At 47.8% G+C, this 19,312-nt stretch overlaps 1 protein-coding gene across 2 annotated transcripts in view; it reads left to right on the top strand.

Annotated features, from left to right (window-relative positions):
• Window positions 1–13,020: 13,020 nt before the first annotated feature.
• Window positions 13,021–19,312, top strand: part of LOC147029406 (polypeptide N-acetylgalactosaminyltransferase 1) — a 472,683-nt gene continuing 466,391 nt past the window's right edge. Inside the window, exon 1 of one of the 2 annotated variants that reach the window (XM_085872448.1) lies at window positions 13,021–13,159. The gene's annotated coding sequence lies outside the window, so the exon portion shown is untranslated. The remainder of the gene's footprint in view (window positions 13,160–19,312) is intronic. The other variant, XM_085872449.1, reaches the window with a different exon arrangement.

Raw genomic sequence — 19,312 nt, 5'->3', positions numbered from 1 at the left:
TTCTCCATCATGTGCAAGAAGTCACCACCGATGATTGTGGTGTTTTCCAAAAGATACGGCCTTCCTACTCCTGTTCTAGTGACTGCACACCAGACATTCACCTTGTGTTCATGCAGTTCATGCTCACGCACAGCACGAGGATTCTCAGTATCCCAGAAGACACAGTTGTGTTTGTTCATGTGTCCACCGATGTGAAAGGTTGCCTCGTCGCTCAATTCCGCTAGCTGGTGAATGTCAGGTTCCAAGTTCTTCATCTCTAAAAATTTTGCAAGGCTCAACATGAGCGGCATTCTCTGCAGGATGTAAGACTTGCACAATCTGCAAATGATACGGCCACATCCCCAGGTCCTTGTTCAACATTCTCCGCACCGTTGCCCCGGGAAGACCACATTCTACGCTGAACCGTCTGGTTGATTTCCCTGAGCTACATAAGAAAGCTTCTTGTGCAACAGCTATGCTTGGAGGGGATCGGCCTGTTCATGTCTGCTTGACACGCTCCAATTCGTGTGAGGTGAGGTAGTCCCAAGCACGCGCTCGTGCATGGTCAGCTCGGCGCCTGATCTCAGTCAAATCAATGTGGCAAACGGTATCAATCTCCAGATCGATAATCATAATTGAGAACAATATGAGGTACAGCCCACATGGAACACAACTCACCATGAAGATCAGCAGCATTCTTTGTGGAGCAAATATTTGACCATGAAAATGGAAGCTAGCTTGGATAGGTCGAGGTCTTGAAGGCCGTGGCCTGCCATGTGATTGGCTTTCGAGATGGGCATGCTTAGGATGCAGTTTACAGAGAGAGAGAGAGAGAGAGGGGGAGGAGACACACGAACGGACAGACGTCGACGGAGAGCAAGAAAGGAGAGCTCGACATGTAGTTCTAAAGCAGTGAGATAAAGGAACACTCATGGAAAGACCTGAAGTTGCTTCACTGGGATCGCGTTGTGTTGTATTTGGGAGGGTATTCTTTCTTTGATATGAGGATGCTATCAGTGGCTCGGTGTTCGTTCGAGTCGATCCCAACACAGCTGTCTGGATCATCATTGGTTGGGGCATGCTATTTCTGCAAAGCTTGTGAGTTCCTCCTGAGCCTTTATCATGCTGGTTATGTCCAGCATCAAGGTGGAAGTGTTGCCCATGTGATGCTGAGGTCATCAACTTGAACCAATGCAACTCGCACAGAGATGTCAAACCAAACATTGATACGGCACCATTGACTTGCATCAAAACATTGTTCTTCAGCACCGCTGCACCCATGTGATAATAATATCTTCTCGTATTGTTTCATCATCTGGTTCACAATCTCCTTCCTTATGAATTAGTTGCAACTGCCTCCAATGCTCACCGTATCGTCAGGTCGACCATCACGTGCTACATTCATCTCAACATGGCCGCACATCGCGACTGCTGCTCCGGTTTCATCATTCGGTGATTGCGTTCATGGATTTTGGTGAACTGTTCCTTTTGTGTATTTCTTACTTTACAACAGGTTTTGGGAAAGGTATAATTTTTGGGTTAAGTGTGTAATTCATAATAATATGAGTTTCCTGACAAATAATTTTGACACAAGAGGAGACCATGAAGCTCATCAAAGTTTGCGCCAGCTATGATTAAACCTATGGTTGTTTGTCCATGCTCTATCTTTTTTAAAATGCCGATCAAGCAAGGAATCGTCCATTAGCTGGACCAGATTTGACTACCAAAAAGAGTGCCAAAACACCACTGTGTTTTCCAGTCAGCCAAATTCAGTACCTGGAATGTCTAAACAATAATGTAATGAATGCCTGATCCACAGCAAAACACCTTGTTTGGTGGCTCTTTTGTTTTTGTATTCCATGTCGAGGCTCGTGTAAGAGCTAATACACAGAAACGTATAACAAGGCAGGAGACAACAGGGGGTGGGAGAGGGAAGCACCAAATGGTGGGGAACAAAGACAACAGGAGATCTGTGGAAGGGAGAGGGATGGGGCAAGGAATACGGGGTAAACAAGATGGCACTACAGGGACTTTTAGTAAGGAAACCAGGGAATTTGAAGGAGGTGGGTTTGCGGTGGATTCGCGGGAGTAGAAGAAATCGTGGTTTTGGATGGAGGAACATATATGAGATAGTGGTGAACATCTGTTTTGAAGACTGGAGGGAGGCGTGGGATTGAAGAGAGTGTTGGAGTTTGGTCTCGTGGTGGGAAAACGAGGAATGAAAGAGTGAAGGTGAGCAGTGATTCTTGATTTTGGTTGTTTCACCAGAAGGGGCTTTTTGGCAGACCTTGAGCGCCCTGCGGAAATATAGGGGGGGACAGATCTCACACACAGAACTGTGGGGGGGGGGGGGCAAGGCCAGAAAGGAGATGGTAGAAGAAAGAAAGAACAAAAGGTGGATTCTCCATTCAGCTAAGGAATACAAATCCACTTGCTGGGATTGCTGCTGATCAGACCACTGAAGAAATGGTGAATCAAGAAACACAGACTACAAGTGGGACACGTGGTTTCAGTCTCAAACCAGGTGCGGTTTCCCACTATTATCTCATGACTGAGCATCAGGCAGCAGCACTGAGGGAACTTTGTCATCAGATCCCCACCCAAAGTCCCCATTTCATCATGTTGCTTTCTGATGTTGCTTCCTTGGTCGACCTCCTGGAGAACACCTGGACAAAGCCCTTTGCCTTGGTCATTAGCAAACGCTGACGGCACAATGAAGAGAATAAATAGAGCTGTTCTGTCAAAACATCGAGAGAGCAAAGTAACACCAGCTCAGTAAGTACCTCGTCCATATGCTGCACTCATTGATGCAATGGGACTCATCCAGAAAATACAGGGTGAGAATCACACACTCAATGAATTCTCTGATCATGTCTTTGCACAAATCTTTCATGCCGGCGAGGAAAGGGGACAGGATTGATGTGGTCTTTGATGTATACCACCAACATTCAATCAAAGCTGCTGAACGTGTTCATCATGGTACTGAGGATGGAGTAGTTTTCAGCAAGATAATGCCAGGACACAAGATAAAGCATTGGAGGTGGCCCTTGGCTTGTACAGAGAGCAAGAACAAGATCACTGCTTTTCCATCAGAGCAAGAAAGATCAGGATTGAAGAAAAAAATCTTGGAGACAGGAGCATGTCTGTCATGTTTGGTGGTAGCCTGTGATTGGAACTAACACAAGTATGTTGGCAAGACATTGATGGTCGACAATCCGATCAAGAAGAGGACAATTCACGCATTCTGTTGCATCCCAAACTTGCTACAGAAAGCTACCCAGCATTGATTTGTCTCACAGAAGACACTGATGTCTTCATCATTTGCCACGGACTGAGCGGTGATATCAACAGCAAAATCTTCATACGACGTGGAACCAAATCTTCAAACAGGCTTGTCGACATTACAAATGGCTGAAGCACTGGGACACGATGTGTGTATGGACTTACTGGGACTTCATCCACGGACTCGATGTGATACTGTCAGCGCATTTGCCAGGCAGGGGAAATTGAAAGCCTTGGAAATTCTCTGGCAAGATCAGAAGTTTCGAGATGCATTCTCTGCACTTGGTATCAACTGAGACATTCCGAATGAAGTTTTCAACATTACTCAATAATTCATGTCAGCTTTCCTGCCGCAACACCAAAGTGAATGAAGTCAATGAGCTCTGATACCAAATGTTCCAGAGCAGAGGAGGAGAAATCGAGTCTGGACAGCTTCCATCGTGTGAAGACACACTTCTGCAACACACGCATAGAGCAAACTATCAGGCTGCCATCTGGCGAAGGAGTTTGAGAAACTGTCCAGATATTCTGAACCCGATTGAAGGACATGGATGGACAGCACATGGAGACAGCAGCCTGGATGTCAAGTGGACGATGGGTTCCCCAGCTCCTGTCATCGTTATATGTCTCATGTCATGCAAATGTACTTGATCTTGCCAGCCATCTGACTATACTTGTATCATCAGGTCAGGTCAGATGTGGGAGCATGCGCCGGAGCAGCGCATCGCTGCGTCCACTTTCTGTTGGTACTCCAGGGGCCTCTGTCTGGCCAACAGGGTGAGCTTCACAAAAGAGAGACAGACCCAGACAGACGGACCCACAGTTTGCTTGCTATGGCCTTTTATCGAGGCAGGGATGAGGTGTGGTCACGGCGCTTTATGCACCCTACTGCTCGCTCGTGCCGCATTTTCCATTGCTCCTGGCTCGTTGATACTTCAAGTGACTTTCAGAAACATCACCAGGGACTGATTGGCACATCTCTTTCTGGAAGAATCTTCAGGCCAGGTCAGGTATGGGAGCAGGCGCCGGAGTAGCGTGTCGCTGCATCCACTTTCCACCGGTACTCAAGGGGTCTCCGTCTGGCCATCCCCGAGATGCCTGGTCCATCCCCATCTCCTTGAGATGCTGATCAACCTGCTGCAATCACAAGGCACATGGTCGGCCCATTGGCCCTCCTCCACCCATGACGCTCCCTCGCTGAGAGAATCTCGTGACTCGGATCAGTGTCAGTAAAACGATCCACATGTTCAAACAGCCGCAGCTGATGCTCACGAACTATACAGGTAACAAAGCTCATATGAGTCTCTCTCAGCAACCGCTCGTTGGACAAAAATTCTGACCAGCGATAGCCAAGGATTCTCCGAAGAGACCTGGTACCAAAGGAACTAAGTCACCATCTCTCTGAAGACTCGAACTTTCGTCCTCCCGCACAGGTACCGACAGCACCACACCCCATGATCCAGTGAATCCATGACTCCCCAGGCCCGACCCAAATGTCTCTTGACCTTTGGCTCACAGCCATCGAAGACATGAATATCACTGTCAAGGCAAGTGAATCTCTCTGTGACCTCAACATTCTCACCACAAACATGTACGGACAAAATAGTAGCATCCAAGATGTCATTGACAGCTTGGATCTTAGTTTTGACACAGTAAATGTTTAATCCAGCAGATCCGACTTCTCATTCAGCACCTCGAGGACCCCCAAAATGACATCCAGAGACTCCGCAAAGGTGACTGCATCATCCACGAAACCAAGGTCAGAGATCTTGACATTCCCAAATGATGCAACACAGCTTCATCTCTGTGACATCCTCTCTAGAATCCAGTCCATACAAGTGCTGAAAAGTGTGGGGGCCAGCACACACCCTTACAAACTCCAGTCACAACTGGAAATAGGTCAAAGATGGAACCACCACATATCACAGCACTCTCAGTACCAGACTGTAGTTCAGATATCAGATTGATCAGTTTTGGTGGCACCCCATGAATACCAAGAATCCTCCGGGGGCATCCCAATTCACTGAATTTATTGCTTTGCAGAGATAAACAAGGGCTGCAAGCAGCCCCTGCTGAAACTGCCGTCTGTGTTTGGTGAGGACCCGAAGAGCAAGGATACTGTCAATCGTTGACCTCTTTAGCGTAAAGCCTGACTGCTCTGGGTGCTGGTGCTCAAGCAGATGGTGACGAACCCAAATAATAATCTGAACAAAGACCTTGCCCGGCAATGAGAGCAGCGTCACCCCTCGGTAGATGTTGCAGTCCTGGAGATCACCCTTCCCTTTCCAGAGAGGGATTGCAATGCCCCTCTTCCAGTGAGTTGGGATGATGCCTGTTTTCCAGGCAGAGCACAGAACTGCATGCAAGGACACGAGTGCAGCATTTCCACCAGCCTTGAGAAGTTCAGCATGGATGCCAAAGACCCCAAGAGCTTTACCTCATTTTAACCGGTTCACTGTAACCTGTGTTTCCACAAATGAAGGTGGATCACATTTGAGGGTCAGCAATAGGGATTGTAACACCCCTGGCATCCAATTCAACAGCTGGTGGGTCAGCCTGGTACAGCCGCTCAAAGTAACCGGCCCAGCGGGCCTTCACTTCGGGCTCCTCTGTGAAGAGCCCACCACCCTTCGCTCCAACTGCGGTACACCGAGAGATCGGCTTGGAGGAACGCAATGCGCAAATTCACCTGTAACCTGGATGAGAATAACGACCACAGGTGATGCTCTACCCTCTCGCAGATTCCTCACACATAGGCCTCCTTGTCCACCCTCGGCGCACGTACTGTTTTGCGCCTCAATTCCCTGAACAGCTCAGCTCTGCCATTAAGTCTGGCCCTGTGACTCTGGTCAATGGTATTCAGTGTCCCTTGAGAGACAAAATTATTCTTCACCCGATGGTGAGTTCCAAGACCTCCACTGGCAACATCAAGGATGGTGGTCTTGAAGGTACTCCACAGCTCTTCAGGATTCCCCAAAGCACCCAGACCCCCCAAATCTCCACTCAGCCTGTTCGCAAACTCCTCAGCTACCCTGTCATTCTTGAACTTGCTAACATCCAGCTTCGGCTTTGATGATACCATTCTCCCATATTTAAGCTGCAACATCAGAGTTGCTTCAACAAACCTGTGGTAGCTATTGAGGAACTGAGTACTGCGGTAGACCCTGCAGTTCTGGATCATCCTCCAGCGACCATCAACGAGCACATGGTCAATCTTCTCTGCCACACCACCAGCATTAGAATACCAAGTCCAGCGATGAGCCTGTGGGTGCTGAAATTATGAACCAGCCATCCTAAGTCCACGACTTCTTGCAAAGTCAAGGAACTTGGTGCTATTCTGGTTCATAGTTCCAGAACCATGGGGACCAACACACGTCTCATCACCATCCATATCAGTTCCAGTCGATGCATTGAAATTCCCAAAGACGAGAAGAGTATCTCACCTGGGGCACTGATCAACCACAGACTCGAGCGTGGTAGAGAATGCTTTCTTCATGGTGAGATCACTCGCCTCAGTCGGAGCATAAACAGAGACCAGGGAAATGGCACTCAAGGAGTGACGAATGATGATACCCAGGGAGTGACGAATCCTTAGTCTCATAATACGCTTGTTGACCGGTGTTACCTCAATTATCATGGGTGCCAGCTTGTTGGACACAGCTACAGTAACTCCTTGGGTGAGTGACCATCAGAGCGACCAGACCAATAGTAAGTGAAACGACCCGCCATGATCTCACTATTATTCGGTCTTCGAACCTCAGAGAGTGCTGCAATTATCGATGTTCAAACGCTTCAGCTCAGATGATAACAGACAGTTGATCACCTCTCTTAGTGATAGGACATTACAGCCCCCCACCTCCCGAAGGGACCGCCTCAGGTTAACCCAAGGAGACCACCGTCTGGTGGACGACACCTCAGCACTACTCTGCCACACATCACCGCAAACGGACCCAGGAAGTTTACCCCCATGCTTTTCCTCCTCTCATCAAGGAATGGGGGTCCCAAAGGCTTTGCCCCAATCCCATCATTCGGTGAGCTACCCTGCAAAAGGGCAGCCGCACAGGAGGTACTTCCACGGAGTGGGTTTTCTGTTTTCTTTGCATTTGTGGGTTTTGCGGAATAAAGTGTTTTGTCGTGGCCAGAGTGCAAATCCTGCCACCAATCTAAAAAAGGTATCATCCATCAATGGACTAAAATGCACAGCAGCGTGCAAGTTACTCACATGCTGCAGCATTGAAGTTGATGATGAATACGTTCAGCAAGGATGAACATGATTTGCGTGATCATGATGATGGCTGAACGATCAGAAATGAGCTTATTGTGGTGAAAAATAAATATTAAATTCTTACTGCATATTCATGGAAGTTTTTCTTTCTTCTAAAACCGCTTCACTCTACAACAATAGGAATATATTTCTTAATACAAATGAGAGCAGAGATAAAAGTTGGTTTTCAGGCCAATTTTTGTTGTCCATTTCTGACATATTTACTCAATTATATTGAGTTCCGGTTTCCTCTGCCACCGAAGGTGGAAGGAGGTTATGTTTTCATCCCTGTTTGTTTGTTTGTTTATTTGTGTGCACGATATCTCAAAAAGTTGTGGACGGATTCGGATGAAACTTGGTGGGCCGGTTCGTTGTTTCGCAAGGACGAATTGATTCGATTTGGTGAAGATCCGAATCCGGATCTGGATACGAGAATTATTTAATTTTAATAGTGATTCTTCACCATTGAGAGATCGGGCCAAAAACGATATAGTACTGTTTTGCATGATATTTCAAAAATGTATTTGGCCCGATATGTTCTCGTGGATCAGGCATTACGTGGCAGGGGTACGCGCTCCACCGAGTGCCCTTCAAGTTAACTATTGTTTGTATGGTATGCATTGTTTTATGCGAAATTCCATGCTGAACACATTTCGTCAGAGGTTTCATATGCCTCAGATCAATCAATTTAGTTACAGCCAACTTTCTGAGATATGTAACAAACAGGCAGCATCTTTGGGAAATGACAATCAAAAGGTTGTGGATCCCAGACATTCCAAGTACATCATATGTTTGTTAGTTTTAGACATTCCGTGTAATTGACATTCCAAAAACACAGTAATCTCTCTCCACAATTTTTGGTCATCAAGCTTTTGTCAAGGACAGTCTTTGGGATGAATTGACCAGGAGTTTGAACTGTTGATCTCCCAGATTCAGAGCAGACACTCGAACCATCACACCCACCAAGGCTTTCTAGTTTCCTTGTCCTCAACATTATGGCATTAGTCCAATTTGACACGTATTTGGTTAAATGACCTGTTTATTCCGACTGCACGGAATCCGGCCCAGCTCCAACCACATAACTTGGCTCGGGCGCCTTCTTGGGCATGACGCCTTCGCACATGTAATGGATTACATTATTCCATTTCACACAAAACGCATAAGAGCACAATGATTTCGAGATGTTACAGCAATTAGCTTCCATTGCATGAAGAAGATTTCGTATTTTTGCGTTATGTATTTATTTATTTATTTATTTATACATATGCAGCCCGTGGCTGCTTGGCTGCATCATTTTGTGGGGGCACAACTGTGCCACTGATGTAATGCCCCCTGTTACCAGGGCACTGGCACTCATTTCGAAACTTCGGCTCATTTCGATCTTCACGAAACTTCACCACATGGTAGAGTTTGCCGTAAGGAAGTAGCCTATTGTTTTTGACGTCAAAAGGTCAAAAGGTCAACATAGTCCCAAGGTCAACAACTAAGGTGGTATTTCTAAAATCCTTAATTTTCATCCAATTCACTTGAAATTTGAAGAGAAGCTATATTTCAGGTCAATTAATTCAAGCAGCCGATTCTTTTTTAAGGTCAACATGGACCAAAAGGTCAACATTGGCCCAAGGTCAACAACTTAGGTGAGATTTTTAAATACCTCAATTTTCATCCGAGTCACTTGAAATTTGAAGAGGAGTTGCTTATTTGGTCATTGAATTCAACCAACAATGATTTTTGAGGTCAAACTTGTTTTATGGATTTTGCAAGTGTCATGCTCTGCACGACGTCTTCTTTTTTCTTTGTTTGTTTGTTTGGCTGTGTGCAGGATATCTCAAAAAGTTCTAGATGGATCTGGATGAGATTTGGTGGACAGGTTGGGTGTGCGACAAGGACGAACTGATTATATTTTGGTGAAGATCCGGATCCGGATCTGACTGCTAGAATTTTTAAAATGATTCTTCACCATTGAGAGATCGGGCCAAAAATGATATACTGTATCGTACGATTTTTCAAAAAGTGGTGGATGGATTCAGACGAACTTGGTGGACGCATTGGGTGTGTCCATCCATCCATCCATCCATCCATGAGGACCAGACTCTGTGCAGAGCGTTGGTGCTGCCTAAGCAGTCTCCTTGGCTATTGGACACAATCCTGGACGGGTCGCCACTCTGACACAGGATACCAGCAAGCTGGCACTCATTTTGCCGACCTCAGAAAAATGACAGGCAGAGTCAACCCCACCTGGTATTAATTCAACAGCTGAGTGGGATTTGAACTCAGGATCCAAGGATTCCAAGCCGACCACCCTAACCGTTGAGCAAACACCAGGAATATCCCACGATGACCCTCAAATTTTTTCATACTGATCAGATGTGGAATTCTACCTCTGCAATTATGAAGTCATAACGAAGGCACCTCTGACGTCATCAAAAAAATCACTTATTTCCTATGTGTGACAAGGAATAGTTGATTCAATTCTGGTGAAGATCTGAATCCGGATCACGATCTAATAATTTTTTTTAAGTGATTCTTCACCATTGAGATATAGGGTGAAACTAATGTATAGCACGATATTTCAAAAAGTTGTGGATGGATTCGGACGAATCTTGGTGGACAGGTTGGGTGTGACCACGACAAATTGATTCAAATTTGGTGAAGACCCGAATCCGGATCTGGATATGGAAGTTATTTAATTTTAAAGTGATTCTAAACCAGTTGAGAGATATGGCCAAAAACGATGTAGCACTGTATAGTATGATATTTCCAAAAGTATCGGGCCCGATATGTTCTCGTGAATCAGGCATTATGTGGTGGAGGCATGTGCTCCACCAAGTGCCCTTCTAGTTTTTACCATGAAATAGGCAAAGCCGAGAAACCAATGAAACACGGTGAGTTAGAAAGGTTCTTCTTCTTCATTTGAATTCCGGTGTCGGCTCGAGCATGCGTTAAACGCAAACAAATTTTTTTTATCTCCTGAACATTCATTGGGACCAGTTGGGGACATGTATTGCGACGCAATTCTCGCTCTTGTTTTCCTACGGTTCCTTTGCAATGCCAACAAATCACCCAGGTCCCAGAGAGAAACTCAAACTCACCCTCAATACTCATTGTTTCTTACCAGCATATGGGATGCTGAGGGGTTGAGGTAAGGAGGTTTGCCCTTTACACCTCAAAATCCCTGTGTTCGATGAGACGGTACAAAAGATAACCAAGCAGTTTGATGAGTATAATGCAGTATCTTTTCTTTTCAACCTTGGCAGAAACTTTTTGTCCCATGGTCGTGCCCTGGGTCCACCAGCCACCACACACCTCATGAAGGCGGCTACGTTGCAGTTTTCCTCGACTGACGACTGTAGACATAGGTACAGCAGGAATTTGGTCATGGTGCCGGCGATACCTCGCTTACTCTTCATGACAGATATCAAAAGTTATTTAATGTCCGGTGGCTAACGCTCGCAAACCGGGTTATCCAGCTTAGCTCCCATCCAAGGTTTGGCACACGTGATGCAACGCCTTGCCTGCGATAAATCCTATAAATCCTCGTTAATACTCGGGTCTGTCGGAATTGAACCCTGACCTTTCGAGCTCACCCTAATTGTAAATGCTTATAGCTGACCTCTGCTCATCCAAACAGGCCATGACGAGTTTCCCATTATGAGAACCTTTTGAACTTTGCAAGAAAAGTAATTTAATATTGATAAATTTCGATACAGTCCAGCTTAAAAAAGAGGAAAAGCCCAGTCAGTCCATGAAGCCGTGAAGCTGTGTGACTGTATATCTATCAATTACGTACTATTGGAATGTTCCGTTCGATCCTTCAGACTGCCGCGACCCCTTCAACCGTTGAAGACTCTTTAAGACCGCTGAAGACGCCTAAGACCCAAAAGACCCCCAAGACCCCAAAGACCCAAAAAGAGCTGAGGACCCAGAAGAACCGAAAGACCCGAGGATACAAAAGACCTCAAAGACCCAAAATGTCACCGAGGAACGAAAAGGCCCAGATGACCCAAAAGACCCTGAGGACCCAAAGGACCCGGATGACTAAAAGTCCCCGAGGACCGAAAAGACCCCTTGGACTCATAAGACCCCTTAAGACCCATTTTACCTTGAGGAACCTTTCAACACTTCAGACACCTTCAGATCCATTCACCCTCGAGACCTTTAATCACCTTTTGACCATGAGAACCTTTAGACCTTCACACCCTTTTAATCCCTTTAAACCCCCTTTAGACCTCAACACCATTTAGACCCCTTCCATCCTTCACACAGATTAGACACCTTTTAGACCCTTGACCATCAGCGAGCTGATGATCCATGCCAGTTTGTTATTCATTACATCACAACATCGAGCAGATTTGTAAACATTTTACATTTTTATGGTGCAAAGGGCCCAAGTGCTGTCGACCAAAGATGTTATCGAGTTGATTTGGGCCAACGACCCGAGGCTAACACCTTGGAGTGTTCACGTGACACGAGGCCAACACCTTGGAGTGTTCACGTGACACGAGGCCAACACCTTGGAGTGTTCACGTGACACGAGGCCAACACCTTGGAGTGTTCACGTGACACGAGGCCAACACCTTGGAGTGCTCACGTGACACGAGGCCAACACCTTGGAGTGTTCACGTGACACGAGGCCAACACCTTGGAGTGTTCACGTGACACGAGCCCAACACCTTGGAGTGTTCACGTGACACGAGGCCAACACCTTGGAGTGTTCACGTGACCCGAGGCCAACACCTTGGAGTGTTCACGTGACCCGAGGCCAACACCTTGGAGTGATCACGTGACACGAGCCCAACACCTTGGAGTGTTCACGTGACACGAGGCCAACACCTTGGAGTGTTCACGTGACACGAGGCCAACACCTTGGAGTGTTCACGTGACACGAGCCCAACACCTTGGAGTGTTCACGTGACCCGAGGCCAACACCTTGGAGTGTTCACGTGACCCGAGGCCAACACCTTGGAGTGTTCACGTGACCCGAGGCCAACACCTTGGAGTGTTCACGTGACACGAGCCCAACACCTTGGAGTATTCACGTGACACGAAACCAACACCTTGGAGTGATCACGTGACACGAGGCCAACACCTTGGAGTGATCACGTGACACGAGGCCAACACCTTGGAGTGATCACGTGACACGAGGCCAACACCTTGGAGTGATCACGTGACCCGCTAATGACGGGATTCATGAGGGAAAGCAATTAGACCTTAGTTTCTTGGAGACATTTTCTCGATTTATGAGGGAATTGTAAATGACTTTGCCGCGTTATAAATAACAAAGGAGCGAAAGTGCGACGAACGGGTTTAAAGTTCGAGTATAGCAAACTGTCCCGAGCCGGATCCCGGACCGTGAGGTAAACCGTGAAAATTTCATTCATTATGAAGCAATATTCCCACAGATAACGTTCGTGCTCAATCACACGAACCAATGGCCGCCATTCCTGTGGCTTGTGCGCGGTTTCCATTGGCCGAGGGATGTTTGACCCTCCTGACACGTCACGATGTGCGGTATATCCGCTCGCGCTCGGCCACGCCCACTACGCGGCCAAGCTCGGCCACGCTCGGCCCTCGTTCGCGGCTCCTCTTGTGCTCAAATCCGCAGCGACTCATCGTGTGGAGGTCCCGGCCGAGGTGAGTGCGGCCTCGACGCGCCAAAGTGTGGGGAACACAATTCTCGGGAATGTGGAGTCTGTTAATGTCCGTTCTTTACGCGAGTACAAACACAGACCGGTTTGTAACCGAGAGGGACTCACTCCTCACTCCTCACACCGTGCGTTGTTCGGTGTTGGGACGGCGGGCACAGTGTGCTGGATCGGTGTGAGCTGGATCGGTTTGATCTACGGGCACAGTGTGCTGGATCGGTTTGATCTACGGGCACAGTGTGCTGGATCGGTGTGATCTGCGGGCACAGTGTGCTGGATCGGTGTGATCTGCGGGCACAGTGTGCTGGATCGGTGTGAGCTGGATCGGTTTGATCTACGGGCACAGTGTGCTGGATCGGTGTGATCTGCGGGCACAGTGTGCTGGATCGGTGTGATCTGCGGGCACAGTGTGCTGGATCGGTGTGATCTGCGGGCACAGTGTGCTGGATCGGTGTGATCTGCGGGCACAGTGTGCTGGATCGGTGTGATCTGCGGGCACAGTGTGCTGGATCGGTGTGAGCTGGATCTGTGTGATCTACGGGCACAGTGTGCTGGATCGGTGTGATCTACGGGCACAGTGTGCTGGATCGGTGTGATCTGCGGGCACAGTGTGCTGGATCGGTGTGATCTGCGGGCACAGTGTGCTGGATCGGTGTGATCTGCGGGCACAGTGTGCTGGATCGGTGTGATCTGCGGGCACAGTGTGCTGGATCGGTGTGATCTGCGGGCACAGTGTGCTGGATCGGTGTGATCTGCGGGCACAGTGTGCTGGATCGGTGTGATCTGCGGGCACAGTGTGCTGGATCGGTTTGATCTGCGGGCACAGTGTGCTGGATCGGTGTGATCTGCGGGCACAGTGTGCTGGATCGGTGTGATCTGCGGGCACAGTGTGCTGGATCGGTGTGATCTGCGGGCACAGTGTGCTGGATCGGTGTGATCTGCGGGCACAGTGTGCTGGATCGGTGTGATCTACGGGCACAGTGTGCTGGATCGGTGTGATCTACGGGCACAGTGTGCTGGATCGGTTTGATCTGCGGGCACAGTGTGCTGGATCGGTTTGATCTGCGGGCACAGTGTGCTGGATCGGTTTGATCTGCGGGCACAGTGTGCTGGATCGGTTTGATCTGCGGGCACAGTGTGCTGGATCGGTTTGATCTGCGGGCACAGTGTGCTGGATCGGTTTGATCTGCGGGCACAGTGTGCTGGATCGGTTTGATCTACGGGCACAGTGTGCTGGATCGGTGTGATCTACGGGCACAGTGTGCTGGATCGGTTTGATCTGCGGGCACAGTGTGCTGGATCGGTTTGATCTGCGGGCACAGTGTGCTGGATCGGTGTGATCTGCGGGCACAGTGTGCTGGATCGGTGTGATCTACGGGCACAGTGTGCTGGATCGGTGTGATCTACGGGCACAGTGTGCTGGATCGGTGTGAGCTGGATCGGTGTGATGTGCGGGCACAGTGTGCTGGATCGGTGTGATGTGCGGGCACAGTGTGCTGGATCGGTGTGATGTGCGGGCACAGTGTGCTGGATCTGTGTGATGTGCGGGCACAGTGTGCTGGATCTGTGTGATGTGCGGGCACTGTGTGCTGGATCGGTTTGATCTGGATCGGTTTGATCTGCGGGCACAGTGCTGGATCAGTTTGATCTGCGGGCACAGTGTGCTGGATCGGTGTGAGCTGGATCGGTTTGATCTGCGGGCACAGTGTGCTGGATCGGTGTGATCTGGATCGGTTTGATCTGCGGGCACAGTGTGCTGGATCGGTGTGACGTGCGGGCGCAGCGTGCCGGATCGGTGTGACGTGCGGGCGCAGCGTGCCGGATCGGTGTGACGTGCGGGCGCAGCGTGCCGGATCGGTGTGACGTGCGGGCGCAGCGTGCCGGATCGGTGTGACGTGCGGGCGCAGCGTGCCGGATCGGTGTGACGTGCGGGCGCAGCGTGCCGGATCGGTGTGACGTGCGGGCGCAGCGTGCCGGATCGGTGTGATCTGTGTTGCGGGGGTGGGGGGGGCAGTGCGGCGCGTGGGGCTCAGCGCAGCATGCTGTGTCGGCGTGGCCCGCGGGGCTCAGCGTGGCATGTTGTGTCTGTGCGGCCCACTGGCGTAGCGGGTCGGCGCGGCTTACGGGGTCAAATGGCGGGTCGGCGTGGCTCAGCACGGCGTGCAATGTTGGCGCGGCCCGCGGGCGTAGCAGGTCGGCTCAGTGCGGCGTGCCGTGTTGGCACGGCCCGTGGACGTAGCAGGTCAGCGTGGCCTGCGGGGCTCAGCGCGGCGTGCCGTGTCTGCGTGGCCCGCGGGCGTAGCGTGCCGATACGCTTTCATGCCATGTGGAACTTATTTATTTATTTTTTGTTCTTGTGTAGATTTGAAGCTCAGTATGATGTCTTTCACCTGTGTGGCCACAGAAATGTCCACTTGAAGCCATTGACACTGCTGTTTATCATTCAAAAGGCCATAACTTGACATTTTTGTGGTACATGGAAATTCCTTCTTTCTGCTGCTCTTTATTGTTGTTACCTCTACCACGGAACATGGCCGGAGGTTTTTTTTCACTCCTGTCTGTCTGTTTGTCTGTGAGCATGATATTGAAAAAGCTGTGAAATTGGTTTACAGGTTGTGTGTGTGTGTGACGATTAATCGATTCCATTTTGGTGAAGATTTTAATCTGGACCCGGACGCAAGATTCAAATGATTCTTCATTTTTCTGAGATCGGGCCAAGAACGATGTGCCACGATATCTCAAAATGTTGTGGATGAGTCATGTGGGTGAACAGATAACGCTAATTTGGTTGAGGTCCGAATCCATATCCGGCCTATTTGTGGGATACAAAATATGCACTGCTCAGCCTGGTGTAGATATGCCTCGACGACGCTGCTGCTGTTGCTGTTGTGGTTGTTGCTGCTGCTGCTGCTGCTGCTGCTGCTGCTGCTGCTGCTGCCTTGTATGTCAAACGCAATGCTTCTCCAAAGTGTTAAAATCCTGGATGTATTTTATTTTAACACTTACATTGTATGGATACTTTGTTTTCCCGTCGTTTTGAATATTTTCTCACTTATGAAATTACTAGTTGACATCACCATTATCAGCACCTTTGTTTCACCGACCCAAACAAGGTCACCTTTGTTCAAGCTCACCTGCCATTTGTCTTGGCATGAAAAATAACCAAATATTTCTCATAGTTATACAGAGCTTGGCTTTTGCTGCAGTCGTTCAGGCCCCCTCTTCGTTTGATGTTCTGTTCGTTATCTTCCATGTTAGGTTATTTATTTGTTGTCGTGTGGATATCTGACTGTTTATGGTTCGAAGCTTTGACATGATCTTCGGTGATGCGTCAAAATATTTGTACATAGATTTGAAATTGACTTTGGAAAGCAAAAAGGGAACCGAGCAGATGTAATTGAGCTTGTCTTGTCTCACCATGGTCGAGTGTACATGTCCCAGAACGAGACTTTTGTTGCACAAACCTTGGTGGTAAATGCTAAATGTTCAGAGAAGCACTCGTTCAAGGAAAAGCGAAGATGTGTTATGTCGGTTGTTGTGCGGAATCTACCACGACTACCTTCGTGGCCGCAATTGATGCGACCTTCTCATGGGGTCGGATGCAATGGAGGTTTTTGCCCGAGACGTTCACGAACCGGCTTGCCAGGCTTAACGTTCGACTCCAACCAAAATGGGTGCCGCCGATAACTCTCATCCCTTTCCATGAAAGGCGCCCTGGATCCTTGACGTCGACCGACTCTCTTGTTGGCAGACGAGACTCCCAACTTAACGTCCCTCGAGCTGGAGGTAAGTGCGCTACCTCTGCACGTCCGTGTCAGACTAGTGGCCTTCAAAATGACTCGTGTTGTAAGTCTTTAATGTGTCCAAGTTGTCGATGCACATAATCTGATATTAACAATCTGGGTATTTAATTTTCATGAAGACGTTCAGTTTGCCTTTCAAGTTGATTTGCAATCCATAGCAGTTAGAAGTTCCTCGAACCTCTCTGCTATGTTTGTAGTCCTCCGCCTCAAGCACAGTGCCTTTCTCTCTTTTTTTTTTTTCCACCCTGGAACTATTCCCAGAATGTTAATGTAATCCATCCAGAAACTTTTCTATTAAAATAAATAAATAAATGAATGAATCGCTGTGCAATAAAAGGACTTGCGTTCTTCAAAGGTGCCCATCTTGTCCCAAATGAAGCTGAATAATTTTTTTTTTCCTGAGTCTCAGTGAATATTATCACTCGTCCTACTCCGTGATTCTGTTGATCGATGGTCTTGAGGTATCGGATACTAAAATGCACGTTAATAGTTTTTCCACAAGATCCTCTTGACATGTGATGTGGGGCATGAACATCCACTACTTACCAATGTCACAGTGAGGTCAAACACTCGATTTTTGATGGTTTGGTACAGAATCATCGGAGAAACTTCTGGTTTCCGTCGCTACCTTCTCGAGAGACAGCTTTTATTAGACAAGGTCAGAGGTCAAGTTGACTATTTTGTAAGTCACCGAAAGATTGACGACGCCCCCCCTCCCACACAGTCTTAAGGACATGGGCCGGGCCTGCGAGTGGCAAATGTGATTGGTTGTTGCGACGTAAAATGCCATAATATTTTGTCCAAGTACTGCTAAACAGAAGGGATTTGAAAGTGCTGAAAAGTCGATTTATGTTCTCCTGTGTTCAAGTATATAATTTAATTTGAATATAATAAATATTTTAAAAGCTGGAGAAAAAAAACGTTTTTTGGAAGTTTTCCGCGGTTGACGCGGCGTCTTGTACACAGTCATATTTGACACGTTGCATTCGTTCTTCGTGCCTGTTTGCGTCCTTTATGACATCCTTTAAAACAGGAAGTTTCCTGTTGGGAATGATTTTAAATTCTGTTTAACTGCCAGACAGGTAGACGGTTAAAAACGTATATCAAAAAAATCGCACTCTTGGTTGCGCACGCGTGATTGGGACAAATTCAGAGCCATAGGCCTGTTGAACTATAGGTTCATTTTCCGATTCATGTTCAAAATATAACATTCAAATGCAATAAGCTGTTCCTCGATCATAAACTGCCGCTTGTGGACAAACAAACACAGATAGAAGTGACCCAATTCCTTAACGTCGCTTTTCGCTTTGCTTGTGTGGGTTTTTAATTTTTTTTTTGATTGGGAGGGGTTGGAGTCCCCACTGCCTGTGGGGACTCCCCTTCTCCTTCCCTTCTTATTTCTCTTCATTCTTGTACTCCCTTCCATATGGTTAAGATGTGGCTGGAAATTGTTTTTCGCACAGTTTCCGGTGGGGTTAAAGCCTCTTCTGTTCTACAAAACATGTATCTCTAGCCTGTGGCCACTCCATCACCTCTGAAGTTGCAGAAAGTGAGGGGACTTGTGTACTTGTCACGTGGCTGTTAGAAAAGAAGAGGCAGTGTGGACGCTAGGGTAATTTGGTGTCTGCCTGATGTTTAACTCGGCGAGTCTGAAGAGTGTCATGAAGAACCGTCGTTCCGGGCATGCAACCACCCCTAGGAAGAGGGCACAGGAATCTCTCCTCTTTTCCCCACCTGCTCCATTGTGTGCGTTTTGAAATCCTGGTGTTTACCTTGTTGGTGTAACACATTATAGGATGACTGTTTGTTTATGAAGGAAAACTGTATTACAAGTCAGTTTGTGTTGGCTTTCCTATTACACCTTGCTGGTGGCCTCATACTATCATTATTATAATCGTTATTACCTCCACCACAGAAGGTGAAAGGAGGTTCTGTTTTCACCCCTTTCTGCCTGTCTGCAGGATAGCTCAAAAAGTTGTGGAGGAATCTGGATGAAATTTTGTTCACAAGTTCGGTGTTTGACAAGGGTGAACTGATTAGTTTTGGTGAATATCCGGATCTGATAATTTTTTTAAAGTGATTCTTCACCGTTGAGAGATAGGACTCGACCGATTATACAGCACAATATCTCAAAAGTTGTGGACTGATTCGGTTGAAACTTGGCGGACAGGTTGGGTGTGTGACCACGAGGAATTGATTCAATTTTGATGAAAATCCAGATCTGGATACGAGAATGATTTATTTATTTATTTAAGTTATTCTTCACCATTAAGAGATCAGGCCAAAAACTATATGTGTGGCATGATATTTCAAAAATTTATTGGGCCCGATATGTTCTC

This window comes from Eptatretus burgeri, chromosome 3 (assembly GCF_056783735.1).
Source record: "Eptatretus burgeri isolate ZD-2024b chromosome 3, Ebu_testis_v1, whole genome shotgun sequence".
Classification (NCBI taxonomy): domain Eukaryota; kingdom Metazoa; phylum Chordata; class Myxini; order Myxiniformes; family Myxinidae; genus Eptatretus; species Eptatretus burgeri.
Note: the sequence above shows the minus strand (reverse complement) of the source record. Positions and strands in the feature narration are given on the sequence as shown.